The sequence below is a fragment of the Pogoniulus pusillus genome, chromosome 36 (genome assembly GCF_015220805.1).
Source record: "Pogoniulus pusillus isolate bPogPus1 chromosome 36, bPogPus1.pri, whole genome shotgun sequence".
In the NCBI taxonomy this organism is placed as follows: domain Eukaryota; kingdom Metazoa; phylum Chordata; class Aves; order Piciformes; family Lybiidae; genus Pogoniulus; species Pogoniulus pusillus.
The window spans coordinates 8,920,716-8,935,546 of NC_087299.1; the positions used below are offsets into that span (position 1 = coordinate 8,920,716).

Below are 14,831 nucleotides of genomic sequence, written 5' to 3' on the forward strand. Positions count from 1 at the left end.
AAGGAATAGTCAAGGAGAAACCCTTCTGAAGGAGCATCTATCGCTGTCCTTACACCCAGTGATGACTCATGTGGCCTTTGCTAAGCTGTGTGGAAGGAATGGAATTTATTGCTTGACTCTGGAAGACAGGGCTAGGAGCCAGAGTGGCATCCGCTTGGAAACTGCTGTGCTCTGGAGCAGACAAGATACTTGTGTGCTCAACACATTCCTTCCCAATCTGAAATACCAGTTGTAGCTTATAAAAGGCAGATGAGCAAGGCTACAGTCAAGGCCCAGCACACTCATATCGACCAGGGCTGAAGGGCACACAGCAGTGCCTAGAGATTAGAAAACCAAGGTCTTGCCTTACAAGTGTAATGACATCTGCAATGAGGTATGGGCTCCTGCTAAATCCTGTTGCTGCCAGGAGCAAGGCTTGATTCAGTGATCTCAGTGTTCGCCTGCCTTTGGCCTCAGCTCAGGAACATGTAAAGTTTGGGGTTTAGCACCTACTCCTATTTAAACACTCACATAGGTGACCTCTGTAAGGAACACCTGAGTTAGATTTGTCTGTGGTTACCAGCAGTTCAGAGCTAGAGTCCCTGAAGGGAGATTATGAGTCACAGAATGTCTTAGCTTGAAAGGGGCCTTAGAGATCATCTACTGCAGCTTCCCCACTATGGGCAGGAAAACCTCTCAACTCGATTTGTTTGCCCAAGGCTTCATCCAGCCTGGCTGTGAACACCCCCAGGGAGGAGGTATCCACAGCCTCCCTGATCAACCTATTCCAGAGTATCACCACTCTCATATTGAAGAACTTCTTCCTAAGATCCAATCTAAACCTTTCCCTCCATCTAAAACCATTCCCCCTTGTCCTGTTGTTAGACACCCTTAGGAAAAGTCCCTTTCCATCCTTCCTGTAGGATCTCTTCTGCTTTGGGAAGGCAGCTCTAAAGGAAAAAAAAAAAAAAAAGAAGAAAAAAAAAGGTTAAAAAACAGAAGGAAAACCACAGAATCCAAAACTCTTTTGCTGTGTTGCTTTTGTCTTAACAAAAGAAGGGGCAGTTAGGTACTGCAGGGCCACAAGGGGTTAACATTTCCATATTGCCTGTGTGTGACACTGGAAGAGTCACACATCCAATTGTATTGACCATGGAAACCAGTTCAGAAGAGACGCTGTGCTGCAGTTTAATGGTTCCTGACCAAGAAGAAACTCAGAGCTCTCATTTTGTGGGAAATGTCAACATTTCAGTGTTTTTCCAATACTCCAATTTTTAAGAAATCCCCAAATTCCTGCTCCCAACCAACCATTCTGGGCAGCAGCAGCAGACACAAGGCCAAAACCCAGCAGAAAGTGACTTTTGATAGTGTACACATAGCTTGTTTATCAAACCTGCACTTTGTCTGTAGTCGACTTGGACAGACGGCTTCCTCAGCATTTCATTTCCACAGGTCCTCCAAAAGCTTGGGGGATTCCAAAGCTGGCTGGGAGCCAAAGCAACCACAAATCAACCACGACAAGGACTTGTCTTCTCTGTGCTTCTTTCCCATGACAGCATTTTGGGGAGCATAATATTTTCTTTTCCTATGCACCACTGGCCTCTGCAGGGTCCTTCCTTTGGCATTGTGGTCATTTTTTAGGACAGCCATTCTGTGCTGAAGGCTTGTACACTCCATGTGTGCCCATGGAGCCTGCTGTGATGCAAGGGCAGGAATGGGCAGGACAGACAGCTGTGGGTTAGCATCAATTCTCTGGAACACATCTTTATCAGGATGCAAAATCAGGACTGGAGCTTTATGCTGAAACGCCTTACAGACTGTGACAGGACCCAGAAGGGGCATCTTTCACTGGAGCTGTGGCAGGGAAGAGCTTTGGACTCTCACATGCAGAGAAAGGTCTAGAAGGCCTGCGTGTTTTTTTTCACCTCTTCGAGGAAGCTGTCTGTGGTTTTTAGCCTTCCTAGAAGGTGACAGCAAGTAGTGGAAAACATATGGAGGTCAGAAAGACAGCAGCATTTCTCTGAGATGGTCTGGTTTCTAAGCCTGGAGTGTATTCCTACAGGGCAGTGCCTGGCAGGTGAAGCCACAGAGCACATATTTATAGGTCAGGAAAAAACACAGCAGTAATGAAATACAGTGTCCTACCATGGGATGTGGCACTTCTGCCACAAAGAGAGTCTGTCTCAGGGCTGCCTGGTGCAGAGTTCTCCAGTTCAGTCCAGGGCATGCTTCCTCCTTCAGGCACCGGATCAGATCTGCTGCCTTTCCTTTAGGAAGGTGAGGCGAGGCTGGCCAGGAAGCTGGTGCCATTACAGCTGTCTCCCGAATTTCCCCCTTGAGCTGGCAGCCAGGGCAGAGGAACGGCGGAGGGAGGGGGAGTGGGCAGATGGATTTTCCAGGTAGCACCTGGTGAAAGAGGGGTGACAGAGTCTCACTCAGAACAATGGGTTTGTTTTGGGCTGCTTGTCAGGAACTGACCTCTTTCCCTCTCATCCTCTGAGCATGTGATCCTGAGGGTCTTTGTTTTCTTTCTGCTCTCCCTCCCTGGGATGACTTCCTCCTTTCGCGCAGCACAGTGACGCATGCGGTGTCCATCAGCTCTCCTTGGCACCAGTGCCTCTAGGCTGGGTCCCTGCCGGTGTGCCTGTGGTGCTGGAAGCCTGTGAGGGAGGACTGCTCCAGTTGCAGAGGCCAGGCTACAGCAACCCTTCTCCTGAGCCTGCTGCCTGCTCCTGCAGCAGCCCAAGGCCCACGCGAGGGCGGATGCGGTTCATTGCCTCTGACCCCCCTGAGCACTCTGCGGGGCAGGCACACTTAGCAGGTCGGTTGTTGGGGCTGCAAGGAGAGGGGGTGCAGCACTTGCTTGAGCTCTGCTGAAGGAGAAGGCAAGTGTGAGCTGGGGGAGGATACAGCTGCATCCTCTGGAGCGCAGGCCGTGGCGGATGCAGCCCTCCCTGCCGGGGATCTGTTGCTGCTCTACTGGCTGCTTGCTCCGGAAGCCATAGCCATGATCCACCCACCAGGAGCCAACGCTGCTTGCAGCCTCTGTCATCAAAACAGCATCTGAACCCATCCCTACAGCCTGTCCCCTGCTCAGAGCCCCTCTGCTGAAAGGATGAAAATGGGAAGTGTGGGTCGAAGGGAGAAGCAGGCCAAGGACAGGCCTCAGGCCTTCATGCTGGCCTGGCAGGTTCTGAGGAGGGTCCTTATGCTGTGTTCCTCCTTCTGACACCCACGAGTCTGCCTCTAGCCACATGGTGCTGATGTGCCCTGCAGAGCCCCGCAGAGCAAGGAGCAGATGTCCTGTCCCTGCTTTGAGACTTCACAGTTGGCAGCTGTCACTGGTGGTGTCCCCCAGGGATCAGCACCAGGCCCAGTCCTGTTCAATATTTGTACTGATGATCTGGACCAGGAGACTGAGTGCAGCATCAGTAGGTCTGCAGATGACACTGAGTGCTGTGTCCAGTTCTGGGCTCCTCCATTGCAGAGAGATGCTGAGGTGCTGGAAGGTGTCCAGAGCAGGGCAGCAAGGCTGGGGAGGGGCCTGGAGCACAGCCCTGTGAGGAGAGGCTGAGGGAGCTGGGGGTGTGCAGCCTGCAGCAGAGGAGGCTCAGGGCAGACCTCATTGCTGTCTGCAGCTCCCTGCAGGGAGGCTGTAGCCAGGTGGGGTTGGGCTCTGCTGCCAGGCAGCCAGCAACAGAAGAAGGGGACACAGCCTCAAGCTGTGCCAGGGCAGGTTCAGGCTGGGTGTTAGGAGGAAGTTGTTGTCAGAGAGAGTGATTGGCATTGGAATGGGCTGCCCAGGGAGGTGGTGGAGTCTCTGTGCCTGGAGGTGTTGCAGCCAAGCCTGGCTGGGGCACTTAGTGCCATGGTCTGGTTGGTTAGGCAGGGCTGGGTGCTAGGTTGGGCTGGCTGAGCTTGGAGCTCTCTTCCAACCTGGTTAATTCTGTGATTCTGTGATTCATCAGGGCATGCAGGGGGGTGTGGGTGGTGTACAGGCTGCATTGTACCTCTGCTAAGCCTTCCTTGACCAGATGCCACTGTCACATCAGCATGGCATTGTTCCAGCCTTTGGAGGGGCCAGAGGGACTGTGCCCAGGCCCCTGCCACTGCTGCTCCTCTCCCGTGCCGTGTGCTCTCCGTGGCTTGGATGGATGCTGGCTGCCGTGGCCTGCGCAGGGGCCGGGAGCTGGCCCGCAGCCGCTGGCCAGCCAGGCTGAGGCAGTGCACGGAGGGTGAGCAAAGCCCTGCCCTCCCCTCCCTGTGCACGGCAAGGGAGAGGAAACAGCTGAGGGAAGGGATGTGCCTTCAGCCGCCAGGCCGCGGCCCCTCCGAGGGGAACAGTAAGTGTGAGGTCGTCGGAGAGCAATGCTCTGGCTCTGCCGCAGAGCCCTGCAGGCTGCACTGTGTGAGGGCAGGGGAGACATGCCCATGGCCTCTGCGGGCTGTAATGCCTGGATGCAGTTCAGGTGAATCATCAGCCTCCTCCCGGGTGCTCCTCCCTGCTCTCACACTGCACAGCTGCCAGGCCACTGCTCGGAGCAGCTGCCCACGGCCTCCCTTCCCCAGGGCCTCCCTTCCCCAGGGCAGTGGGGACGAGAGAGCAGAGGGCAGCCAGGCCGCACCCTTGCCGCAGGTATTGCCACGGCGCTTTGGATGCACAACGGCCTGCAGTGGTGGGCGGCCCTGGGCTGAGTTTGCAAGGGGCTGTGCAGATAAAGTTGTGTGGTCAATGTGGAGTATCAGGGCTCGGGCATTAACCAAAGGACGTTCGCTGCAGTGAAGCTCCTCACACAAGTCGTGAGGGTCTCTGTTACAGCTACAGACAACGCCAGCCTCAGCACCTGTACCCCAGCACGGTTTGTCCTGATATAGGACTGAAAAAAAAGAGCATAAAGTTATAAAAAGAAGGAAAATTAAAAGAGGAGAAAATCCTCACACTGTCTTTAACGTAGAAGATTGGCTGTTCTGTGCAGAAAAACAGCCCTGGAAGTGCCAGCGGCAGCTGAGGGCTCCTTGCGCTTCTCAGGATCTATCTGTTAGCAATTGTGGCCACGGAGTAGGAGAACAAGGTACACCTGCCTCTGGGCACCAGCAGAAGGAAGGGACTTGAGCCTTCACATGCCCTTAGCAGCCAGGACCTGCCAGCAAAGCTTTTGCATGGAAGCTCTCCTGGGAGGAGGTCACAGAAATCGCACAGAGAAGGGACAAAGAAGGTAAAGAGACTTCTCACTTTTTCTGTTGTACTTGGTTTATGTTTTAAACTTGGCTCGGGTCTAATTAGGTGATGCAAATTCTTCAGCTGAACTCTGGGTCTGAGGGGGAATATAAGGTTTTATAGAGCCCAGAGTGAAGTTGTGTGTTTTGTACCCTGTCTCCTAGCAGCAAAAACCACATAGATGTGAGAGGCTGTTTTATGATCCGCCAGGGCTGTTATTGGACAGGCTACAGTGAGCAGAGTTATTCCAGCTACACTGGGTTGCTGTTGCCTCCCTCTTTCTTTCACTCTCTTCTTTTTCTAACTTTTCCTTTATTTGAATTTTTTTTTCTTCTCACTTTTCCTCTTTCTTTTGTTTGATTTTTTTCCCTACCAGGCAAGTGTGAGAAGCGCTGGATGCTTTCACCCTCCTTGTGCCAGAACTCTCTCACTGCACTTGGCATCAGCATGCTTCTCAACAGCCTTGCAAACCCTTTTCCCTTGCTGGCTAGGATTTCACCAGGCATTTCTAAAGAGGCAGTGAACTACATTGGTTACTCTTTCAATTGCTCATCTCTTTAGTGCTGAAAAAAAACCCAACAACAAAAACCCCAAACCCTAAAAACAACAACTTTGTGCTCATGCTGTGCAGCAACTTCCGTCAGAAGATTTCTAAGCAGCTTGGCAAACATTAATGAGCCTCCTCTCGCAGTGCTCCTGTGGAGGAGAGAGGAGAGGAGTGGAGTCATCTCTCTTTCACAGCTGGGGAAACTGAGGTGTGGAGAGGCTAAAAGATTTTCCTGGGCACACTTCAGTGTCTCAGTTTTACCCTGCCCTGGGCTGATGTCCCTTGGTGCTTTACTCTGCTCAGGTTGATTCTGTTCTTGCCTTTCCACTCTGACTGCAGTCCTTCCTGCCTGGTGGCTTTGCAAGTTCTGATTACAGAAATAACATCCCCTCTTCTCTGTGATATCCCTCTCCCAGTCAGTCTTGGGAAGGTTTATTCACTGAACTGTGGGACTATTTCTTTCTGTTAGAGAAGAGTTGTAAGTGCTGCTCACACAGGAGGAGAGGCCTTCAGATCTGCATCTGAGCATCACACCAGTCCTGTTGCTTTCATGTTTCAAGTGCTTCCCCTATTCTGCTTTTTCTCTCTCACTGTCTGCTTGTTAGGCCCATGCAGAAGAAATCAATTTTGACAGAGATCCTTGCATTTAGCAGGAGCTCTGGCAGAGCCTTTCAGTATAAGGGCAGCATTGAACTGCTCCCCCTGCCTTTGGAAATATTACCTGCTCAATCTTGCCTCAAATTCAATCTTTAGAGATCTTTGGGTCATAATCCAAACCATATAGCATCAGATTTTGAAGACTTCTGAGTAAGAACCTTCCCCTCAGTGCACAGCACCAAGAATTCCCAGGCCACTCACTGTTCTGCAAAACATTAAGGAGAAAAAGCCCAGCAGAGGAAATGCAATTGCAGTGCAACTTCCTCTCCATGGAATGCTTTTGGGTTGCTCTGGCTGACACCCACCATTCTGTGTGTGAAATCATGAGTCATGGCACAAAGGAGCAAAATGCCTGAGGCATGGACCAGGGAGTGGATTTGTGATTGAAGATGTGATGCTGAGATATGGCATTGGCTCCAGACAGTTAGAGAGGCAGGCACAGAACACGAGCCATGAATGAAGACCTCATAGTAGCAGACACAAAATGTGGATGCCCCTCAGAAGCCCATGGGTGACCCAGAGGTGCAGTGATGAATTGTGTTGGTTACAGAGAGGGTCATTTTCACAGTTTTTACCACTTTGTTCTAGCCTGGATTTAGGCCTTTGAGCTGCCTCTCTGTATGAACGTGGCCTGTTGGCCTGTTGTAGATGGGTCTAAGAGGGACAAAGAGGCTCCCAAGTCATTAAGTTCCTGCAAGGTTTATTGAAATGGCAGCTGCTCAGGGGCAGAAATCCTCTTTGTGGTAGTCTCTGCTGGAAGAGGTTGCCTTGTGAGTTCATCTCCCAAGAACTTGGATTTTCCCTCCAATGTAAGAGGAATTACACCTTATAGGCATGAGAGGATCCAAACACAACACACACAGAGAAATCAGGCTTATGCCAGCTTCTCTGCTAGTACAGATATCCCTGCCTGCAATACACACCTGGCCTTTGTAAATACAAGGACCTGCTTGCTGCTTCTTATAGATACCAAATTGATCTGATTTTCAGGCTAGCTCATGTCACTTGGCTGCTAAGGCTGCTGGGTGTCTCCTGTCAGATGCAGTCAGCAGTTGTAAACACTTCTGATTTGATTTTTTTTCAGAGGTGCTGAGCACATCACAGCCCACAAAGCTGCAGGGGCATAGAGTCACTCAGCAGCACTGAAGCCCAAGCTAGGAATGCATCTGTCCAACCTCCCATCCAAACATCTCTTGCACAAAGTAAAGGGCAGAGGAAGAAATACCACCTACATATATATAGCTGGGGAAACTGAGACACCAAAGGTCCCACAGTGAGCCAGCAGTAAAGCTGGAAAACAAATCCATGGAAATCTGACTCCCTTTTTTTCCATCTGGCACGCTGGGCCTCCCGAGCAAAGGTGAGTGGAGATTCAGAACAGTGAAAAGGTGGTAAGTGCTTGGTCACAGGCCTGAAACCTGACACTATCTAACCCATCCATTCATGGGGAACAAGGGAGTAAGGCAGAGGAAGGATCACAGCATGCTTCTAGTATTATCTTAGTTCTTGAAACATCTGTTACAGACCTCTGTCAAAGACAGATGCATGCTAGAAAAATGGTCTGACTCAGTGTGGCATTCTTCATGAGTCCTTCAGCAGGAAGAAAACACAAATCAACTTTGCTCCTTCCTGCCCTTTAGAGGGGGAAACTGTGCATTGTCCCTCTCTTGCTGTAAGTGGAAACAGGCTGCTTATGGAAAGAAAGTCTGTTCTGAGATGAAAACATCTGACTCAGCTCAGTTTTACCCAGCCCAGGCTGGGATTTGGACCAGTTGTTATCTGAATCTTCTGAGTGCTTGTTTCTGTTCTGCCAAGGCCAGTACCAAGCTTTTCTTCATAGTGGGGATGTTATTGCCAATGTGCACGTCCAGGCAGGGGTGGGCAGGACTTGGCTGATTGTAATGACAGCTGTGTCTCAGCATCAGTAAACTCAAGACTATGCTGCAACACAGCAATCTCTGTCTAAATATGTGTGATCCAGAAATGCTCATTTCAGTCCTGAATACAAAGGATACAAAGGTGAGGAGGCATGTCTGCAGTCTGAGCTTTTGTCTTAGCTCCTTAGGTGATCTGAGGACCTGAAAAGCACTTTAATCTGTACATGCCCTCAATGTACAGATAGTATGGTCACTTTTCCCTGCCACATGCATCCAGTGGTTCCTTGGAATACCCTTAGAATCATACAATTAACCAGGCTGGAAGAGACCTCCAACCTAGCACCCAGCCCTAGCCAAGCAACCAGACCATGGCACTCAGTGCCCCAGCCAGGCTTGGCTTCAACACCTCCAAGGATCATGACTCCACCAGCTCCCTGGGCAGCCCATTCCAGTGCCAATCATTCTATCTGTCAACAACTTCCTCCTAACATCCAGCCTGAACCTGCCCTGGCACAGCTTGAGGCTGTGTCCCCTTGTTCTGTTGCTGGCTGCCTGGCAGCAGAGCCCAACCCCACCTGGCTACAGACTCCCTGCAGGCAGCTGCAGAGAGCAGTGAGCTCTGCCCTGAGCCTCCTCTTCTGCAGGCTGCACACCCCCAGCCCCCTCAGCCTCTCCTCACAGGGCTGTGCTCCAGGCCCCTCCCCAGCCTTGCTGCCCTTCTCTGGACACCTTCCAGCACCTCAGCATCTCTCTTGAATGGAGGAGCCCAGAACTGGACACAGCACTCAAGGTGTGGGCGTGAGCGGTGCTGAGCACAGGGGCAGAAGAACCTCCCTTGTCCTGCTGCCCACACTGCTCCTGTGCCAGCCCAGGATGCCATTGGCTCTGCTGCCTCCTCTTCAGCTTCTCTCTCCTAGCACCCCCATCTCCCTCTCTGCCTGGCTGCTCTCAGCCACTCTGGCCCCAATCTGTAGCACTGCTTGGGATTGTTGTGGCCAAAGTATAGAACCCTGCACTTGGCCTTGTTCAATCTCATCCCATTGGCCTCTGCCCACCTATTCAGCCTGTCCAGGTCCCTCTGATGAGCTCTCCAATAGAGCTTCCTGGTGGCACAAAACTGGCCAGGATTTATTTCCTGCTGTCAAAGGAAATGTCTGTGATTGTTTTTCCCCCTGACAGTCAGTTTGCTGTGTGTGAGACAAATCATGCCCTCAAATCAGCCAGAGTAGAAAGTCTGCAAAAGACACAGATCTCAAAGACTTTGCCTTCTTTGCAAGAATAAGGATACATGATTCAACTTTATAGAGGAGTACAACCCAAGGAATTATCTAGGGAGGTTTTGAGTGCAAGGCTGCTCTCATTCACACTGGTGTAAGGCTGTTGGTTCCTTGGTGGTGACTATAGAAGTATATCTGGCTCCTTTGTGGTAAGAATAAAGCACCAGGGAGCTGAGCAATGGGGAGAATCAGCAGAGTTCAAAGCCCTGCAATTGCTCCTTGCTCCTTTCTGCCAGGTTCAGATCACTGGATGTACATGATTCCTGCACACAGCTGGTGGCCAAATGCCACCCAAGCTAAGCATCAGAGGCAGGAAAATCAGCTTTGCTTAAAAAGAGAAGGACAAGCATGGAAAATCCCCCTAATTATTATGAATTGCAGCCAAATCCACTTGAAAGCAGGATAGCTTGTGCTGGATAAGGAGACTTCACAGACTGAAAGTGTCATCGTTAATTGCAAATCACTTTAAGGTCATACAAGCAACCAGTTAAGAGGTACAGCACACACCCAGACCAAGAGGTACATGTCAGGGTTGCTGGAAGCAAGCTGAATGTGCAGAAACCTCAGTGGAGCTTTCTTGGGAAGCCTGTAGCTGGTGGCATTCTACACTTGTGTAGCAGGGACACTTCTCAGAGCAGAGATGACACTGGAAATGTCAGAGGGGCACATGTGTTCTATTTAAAGGACATCATCTCACTCTAGGTTCCTGCAGAAGTCCATCTGACTGCATTCGTAGTGAACAGGCATCCACCACCTTTTTCCTACCTCTTCCTCTCTGGGGACAGTGTTTTGCTGGAGATAGTCCAGGGTTTGCACTACAAATTATTCTAGGAACTAGGAATTTCTTCTTCTAGAGCAGGCTTTCTTAAGGCTTCCTGTGCTGGAATTCAAGTGGAGGACTGGGCTCTAGGGTTCCTCTGCCCCTTTAGGTGTGATTCAAACTCTGCCCTTTGTTGATCTGCAGTAAAACATAGTTCCAGAAAAAGAGAGGGACAGGCAGCTGTGGTCTGAGTGGGTTCATTTCCCTTCTGGTTGAAGTGTCACAAGTATTATGAGTAACTGCAACTGTGAGCAGCACCTTCACGTTTTTTGTCTAGGAGAAATGCACTTTTTCATGAGCCAGGGTCTCTGTTTCCATTCCTTCTGTGGGGCTATTGGTCACTAGGAGAAGGAGAGTGCAGAAGAGGCTACTTAAGTCTTATCCCCTGCCCTGATTTAAAGTGCCAGTGCGGAAATCAGTGTGATGGCTGACACTGACTTCAGCTATCTCTTATGCTCCCCCATCCCCAGGTATGAGAGAGGGCATGAGCAAGCTCTGCTTTGGGCTGGAGCACACAGTTGTACATGGTAAGGTGTGCACCAGACAGAATGGCGCAAGAGCGTCTGAGCCAGAGGGCTGTGAGGAGCCTCTGCTTTACCAGATGAAAGGATTTCTGAAGGGAACAAAGTGTGTCCCCTTGGAGTGATCAAACCTAACTGCATACTATGTCTGCAGACATCAGTGGATTGATACTGCAGATGGAATTGATCCAGCCCCTCAGACTGGTTTGTCTCAGCCTTTCTGAAGTGATTTATACTAACGGCTGGATTCATTTTTCTCGTTGCTCTGCCCCTCTGGTTTTATTCTTGCCTCTCATTCCCTCTGTATACTCTTCCTCCCTGAGCATATCTCCCACTCTGCATTCCTCCTCTGCCCCCCCTCCGTTTTCCGTCACATGTGGAGAGGATGACATCCTCCTGCAGCCACCTCGGAGGCCTCTGTGCTGTGAAGAGAGCAGCTTCCTGACAGCGAGGGGCCAGACAGTGCAGTGGTTCATTCCTCCTGCTCTGGCTCAGCTTCAGAGAGCTGAGGCAGACAGCTCTGTGGAGTGGTGCTGCCCACATGGCTTTGTGGAGAAGCAAGGAATGGGCTGTAACTAATCAGGATTACACCGCAGCAATTAAATAAAAGACAGGGAGTGAGTGCCCTGTGTAAGGAGGGGCAAGGACAGCCACGAGGTCCCTATGGCCCTGATCTGCACAGAGAAGTACTGCCATAATAATCTGCAGTGCTTCTCATCCCCAGGCACTGCAGAGATTTCCACTGAGGCTGTTACTGCTGCCTTCTGGATAGCTCAAGCAGGAGAATATTCTGATAGAGTGTCCTACATGCAGGGTAAGAGCTGAAGTGCTTTATCAGCACCTTGACAAGGTTTTAAATAAATTGTTTGTGCCCTGCCTCTAGTTCCACTTCACTGCAGGCTTGCCCAACCTCTCCAAGCTGTTCTGGATTACTTGCTGTGTGCTCTGATCTTAGGAGGCCTGTGAGCAGTTGTTTGCCATGCTCCTAATTGCTGGCCCATCTTACACACTCCATCTATTCAGTACTGGCTCAAATATGCCATGCAGCTGCTCTGCTCTGCTCCCTCTGCTCTGCCTGCTTACAATTTCTTTTCTGTGGCAGAGACAATTGTGTTTATTTTTAATGTTTGGTTGATATGCAGCCAGTTACAGAGCAGCAATCTGGAGAAACATGATCCAGTTATAGTGGTGTTTACTAAACACACATTTTGTGCCTAGCTTTATACAGCCAACAAAAGGGTCATGCAGATCCTGTACCTGGATGTACTTTGCTGGTCTAACTTAGCCAATGCTTCCTTAGGAGCTGTAGATCAGGAAAAGGTGATTTTAAAATACTTTTTTCCCCCCAACATCTCCATGTATTCTTTCCCCTTCACTTGTTGGAAACAGGCTGGAATTGATGATTCTTACTATACTTGAATAGTAGCCACCTAAAAGATGATTTCCAGTCCAAATGCCCACTGATGTCAAGGAAGAGTTTCTGTAACTTCCCAAGCAGAAGGTGGTTGGTTGGGTTAAGTGTAATTAAGGCAAATATTTCCTGATGGCAGTGGTTCATTTTGCTTGCAGGGCCAGTCTCCACTCCTGTGGGAAGCAAAGGGTGACCCTATCATAGTTGTAGTTCCAAAGCCTTGGAAGCAATGCAGCAACTTCTTTACTTTCTTCGTGCATAAAGATGCTGACCATTTTCACCACATCTCTTTGAAAACTAGCCCAAAGCACACTCCTCTGTCAGTGCTGCCATGCTTACACGTTTGGAGGGAGGAACACCTTGTCTGAACATTAACAACGTGAGCCCAGCAGAAACAAAACTTCCCCGTTTGAGATAAAGCTTGGTTTTCACAGGGCCATCTCATCTCGGGTGGTGCTGCCACACAGCTGTGGAGGGTGGGGGGGAGTTTCCAGCAAACAGTTTCAGTCTCTCACGTATGAGCTCTAGACAAACCACAACCATAGGCTATGGCAACTGTGGCAACAGTGGACAGGAAGCAAGGAACATCTGGCCTTCAACTGCCTTTGAAGAGATTTGGGGTTAAGTTGTTCTCTTCCTCCCCCACTGTTGGCTTTCACTGCTGCTCAGCAAAGAGGAGACAGACAGGATTTGAAACCACACATCTCAATGTGCCAGAGACAGGCACCAGAGTCAGCCCAACCTCTGCTGTGCCTTCATGCGGTCATCCTTGAAAAAAAGGAGCTAAAAGGAGCTCATTTCTGTGCTGTTTTCATCTTCTGCTCCCCAGACTGAACACCTCTTCACTCGGGGACACAAAGCCAGCTCCTCTCACGAGATGCAGCAGTTTGCACGGGCAGGATGTCACCCAGCCAGAGAAGTCTTTGTTTGGTTGTATTTTTTTCCTTCCTGGTTGATGGAGCTGTGGATTGTTTGCTTATTAGTATAGGGGTTTAGCCCTTTATTCTAAGAAGCAGCATTTGAGGTATGTGATCTTTTAGGAAGAATGGAGTCTAGTAAACAGAGGGATCATGCTGAGGCTCACTTGGGCTGGCCCATTAGCAGCAGTGTTCAACATCTACTCATCGCTGTTCAGCAGCAGGCCCCCAAGGGTGTCTGTATCATTACCTGTAATACAAGTAGAGAAACTGAGGCACAGATCAATGAATTGCCTTGTTGAATGGCAGGGAAAAGGCCAGTGTAGGGTTAGAAATCGAGCCACAGTCTCTGGAATTCTGGCCCAGAGGTCTCTTTACAGGGACATGTGCTTCTGGGTTTGGGTGTTGCCTAGTTCTTATGTTAGCCTGTCTGCACAGGAAGCAGTTTACTCAAGATGTGAATAGTGCTGTGAGTTTGATTTGGGTTTTCTTTTGTTTTGTTTTCTTTTTAAAGGACAGCCTCCCAAAAATAAATGTTCCCTTGAGTCAGTTCAAGTTTGGGTAGGAACAGTTTCCACAGGGTAAAGACCTTTACCATCAGAATTGTACAAATGAGTGAGTCAAAGTAATAATAATAATGAAAAAACCCAAGTGCATGATCATCTAACCTGCTGTGCTAGGGCCTTGTGTAATCCAGTCTTCTGCCCAGCAGCTTCTGAGAACAGCTGATGTAGATGCTTCAGGGAACACCACGTTCCCTTTCACCTGCCCCTGGGTGACTATAAAAGACTCTGTGTCAAGTTAATTTCCGTCATCTCAACTGTGTCTTTGGGACCAACCCTGTCACCCTTCACTCTCTGCCTTCTAAAAGGGACCTCAGCTCAACTTTGGCTTCCCAACTGAAGTTCCCATAGCTGTGACAAAGAGACTGCTCAAGAAACAAGCAGCACTGCTTTTTCCTCCGTGCACTCACCTATGCCTCCCTATGTTCTTTCCCCAAACTCGGGGAGTTTGTCCTGAGCAACTCAGTGTTGTGACTTTCTCTCCTTTATCCACGTGTCTCTACTCTGACTCATTCGGATGACCTGACTGTAGCTTCTTACTGAGCACAGTGCTTGAATTACACTAATTATTGTCACAAGGGCAGCACTGGTTAGCCACCTCCCTGTTTCGTAATGCACTTTCCAAGCCACGTGTCAGAACAGGAGAGGATCCCAATGAACAGTGTCATCACCAAAGTGCCTGTATGTGTCTGTGTACTTCTGTCCCTGCCACAGCAAAGAAAGGGAAGGGAATGAGAACTGAAGAGGAAAAGGACTTGGAGAGATAGGAGTTAATACCCTGTGGTGCAGACACCTCTAGGAAGGGAGGAGAGAGTGAGACAGACCAAGGGTGGGAAATGCAGTTTCCTGATTGAAGAACTTTGGCTGACACATTTGCTGTGAGTAACACAGACTTGGTGACCCCTGACTGACAGCTATTTATAACTCCTCAACAATGATTCCTTATCACAAGGCCATGGTCAGTGTCTGTGCACCACGCTGGGGGAGGCATAAAGTCAGAAGTGGTGTTTTTGCAACAGGAATAAGTGAGTTGCCAAGATTCCT

At 49.8% G+C, this 14,831-nt stretch overlaps 1 long non-coding RNA gene across 1 annotated transcript in view; it reads left to right on the top strand.

Annotated features, from left to right (window-relative positions):
* Positions 1-5,070: 5,070 nt before the first annotated feature.
* The window catches only part of LOC135190428 (uncharacterized), a 30,423-nt gene continuing 20,662 nt past the window's right edge, over positions 5,071-14,831 (top strand). The window contains exon 1 of the long non-coding RNA XR_010308509.1: positions 5,071-5,195. This is a non-coding gene — a long non-coding RNA (uncharacterized LOC135190428). The remainder of the gene's footprint in view (positions 5,196-14,831) is intronic.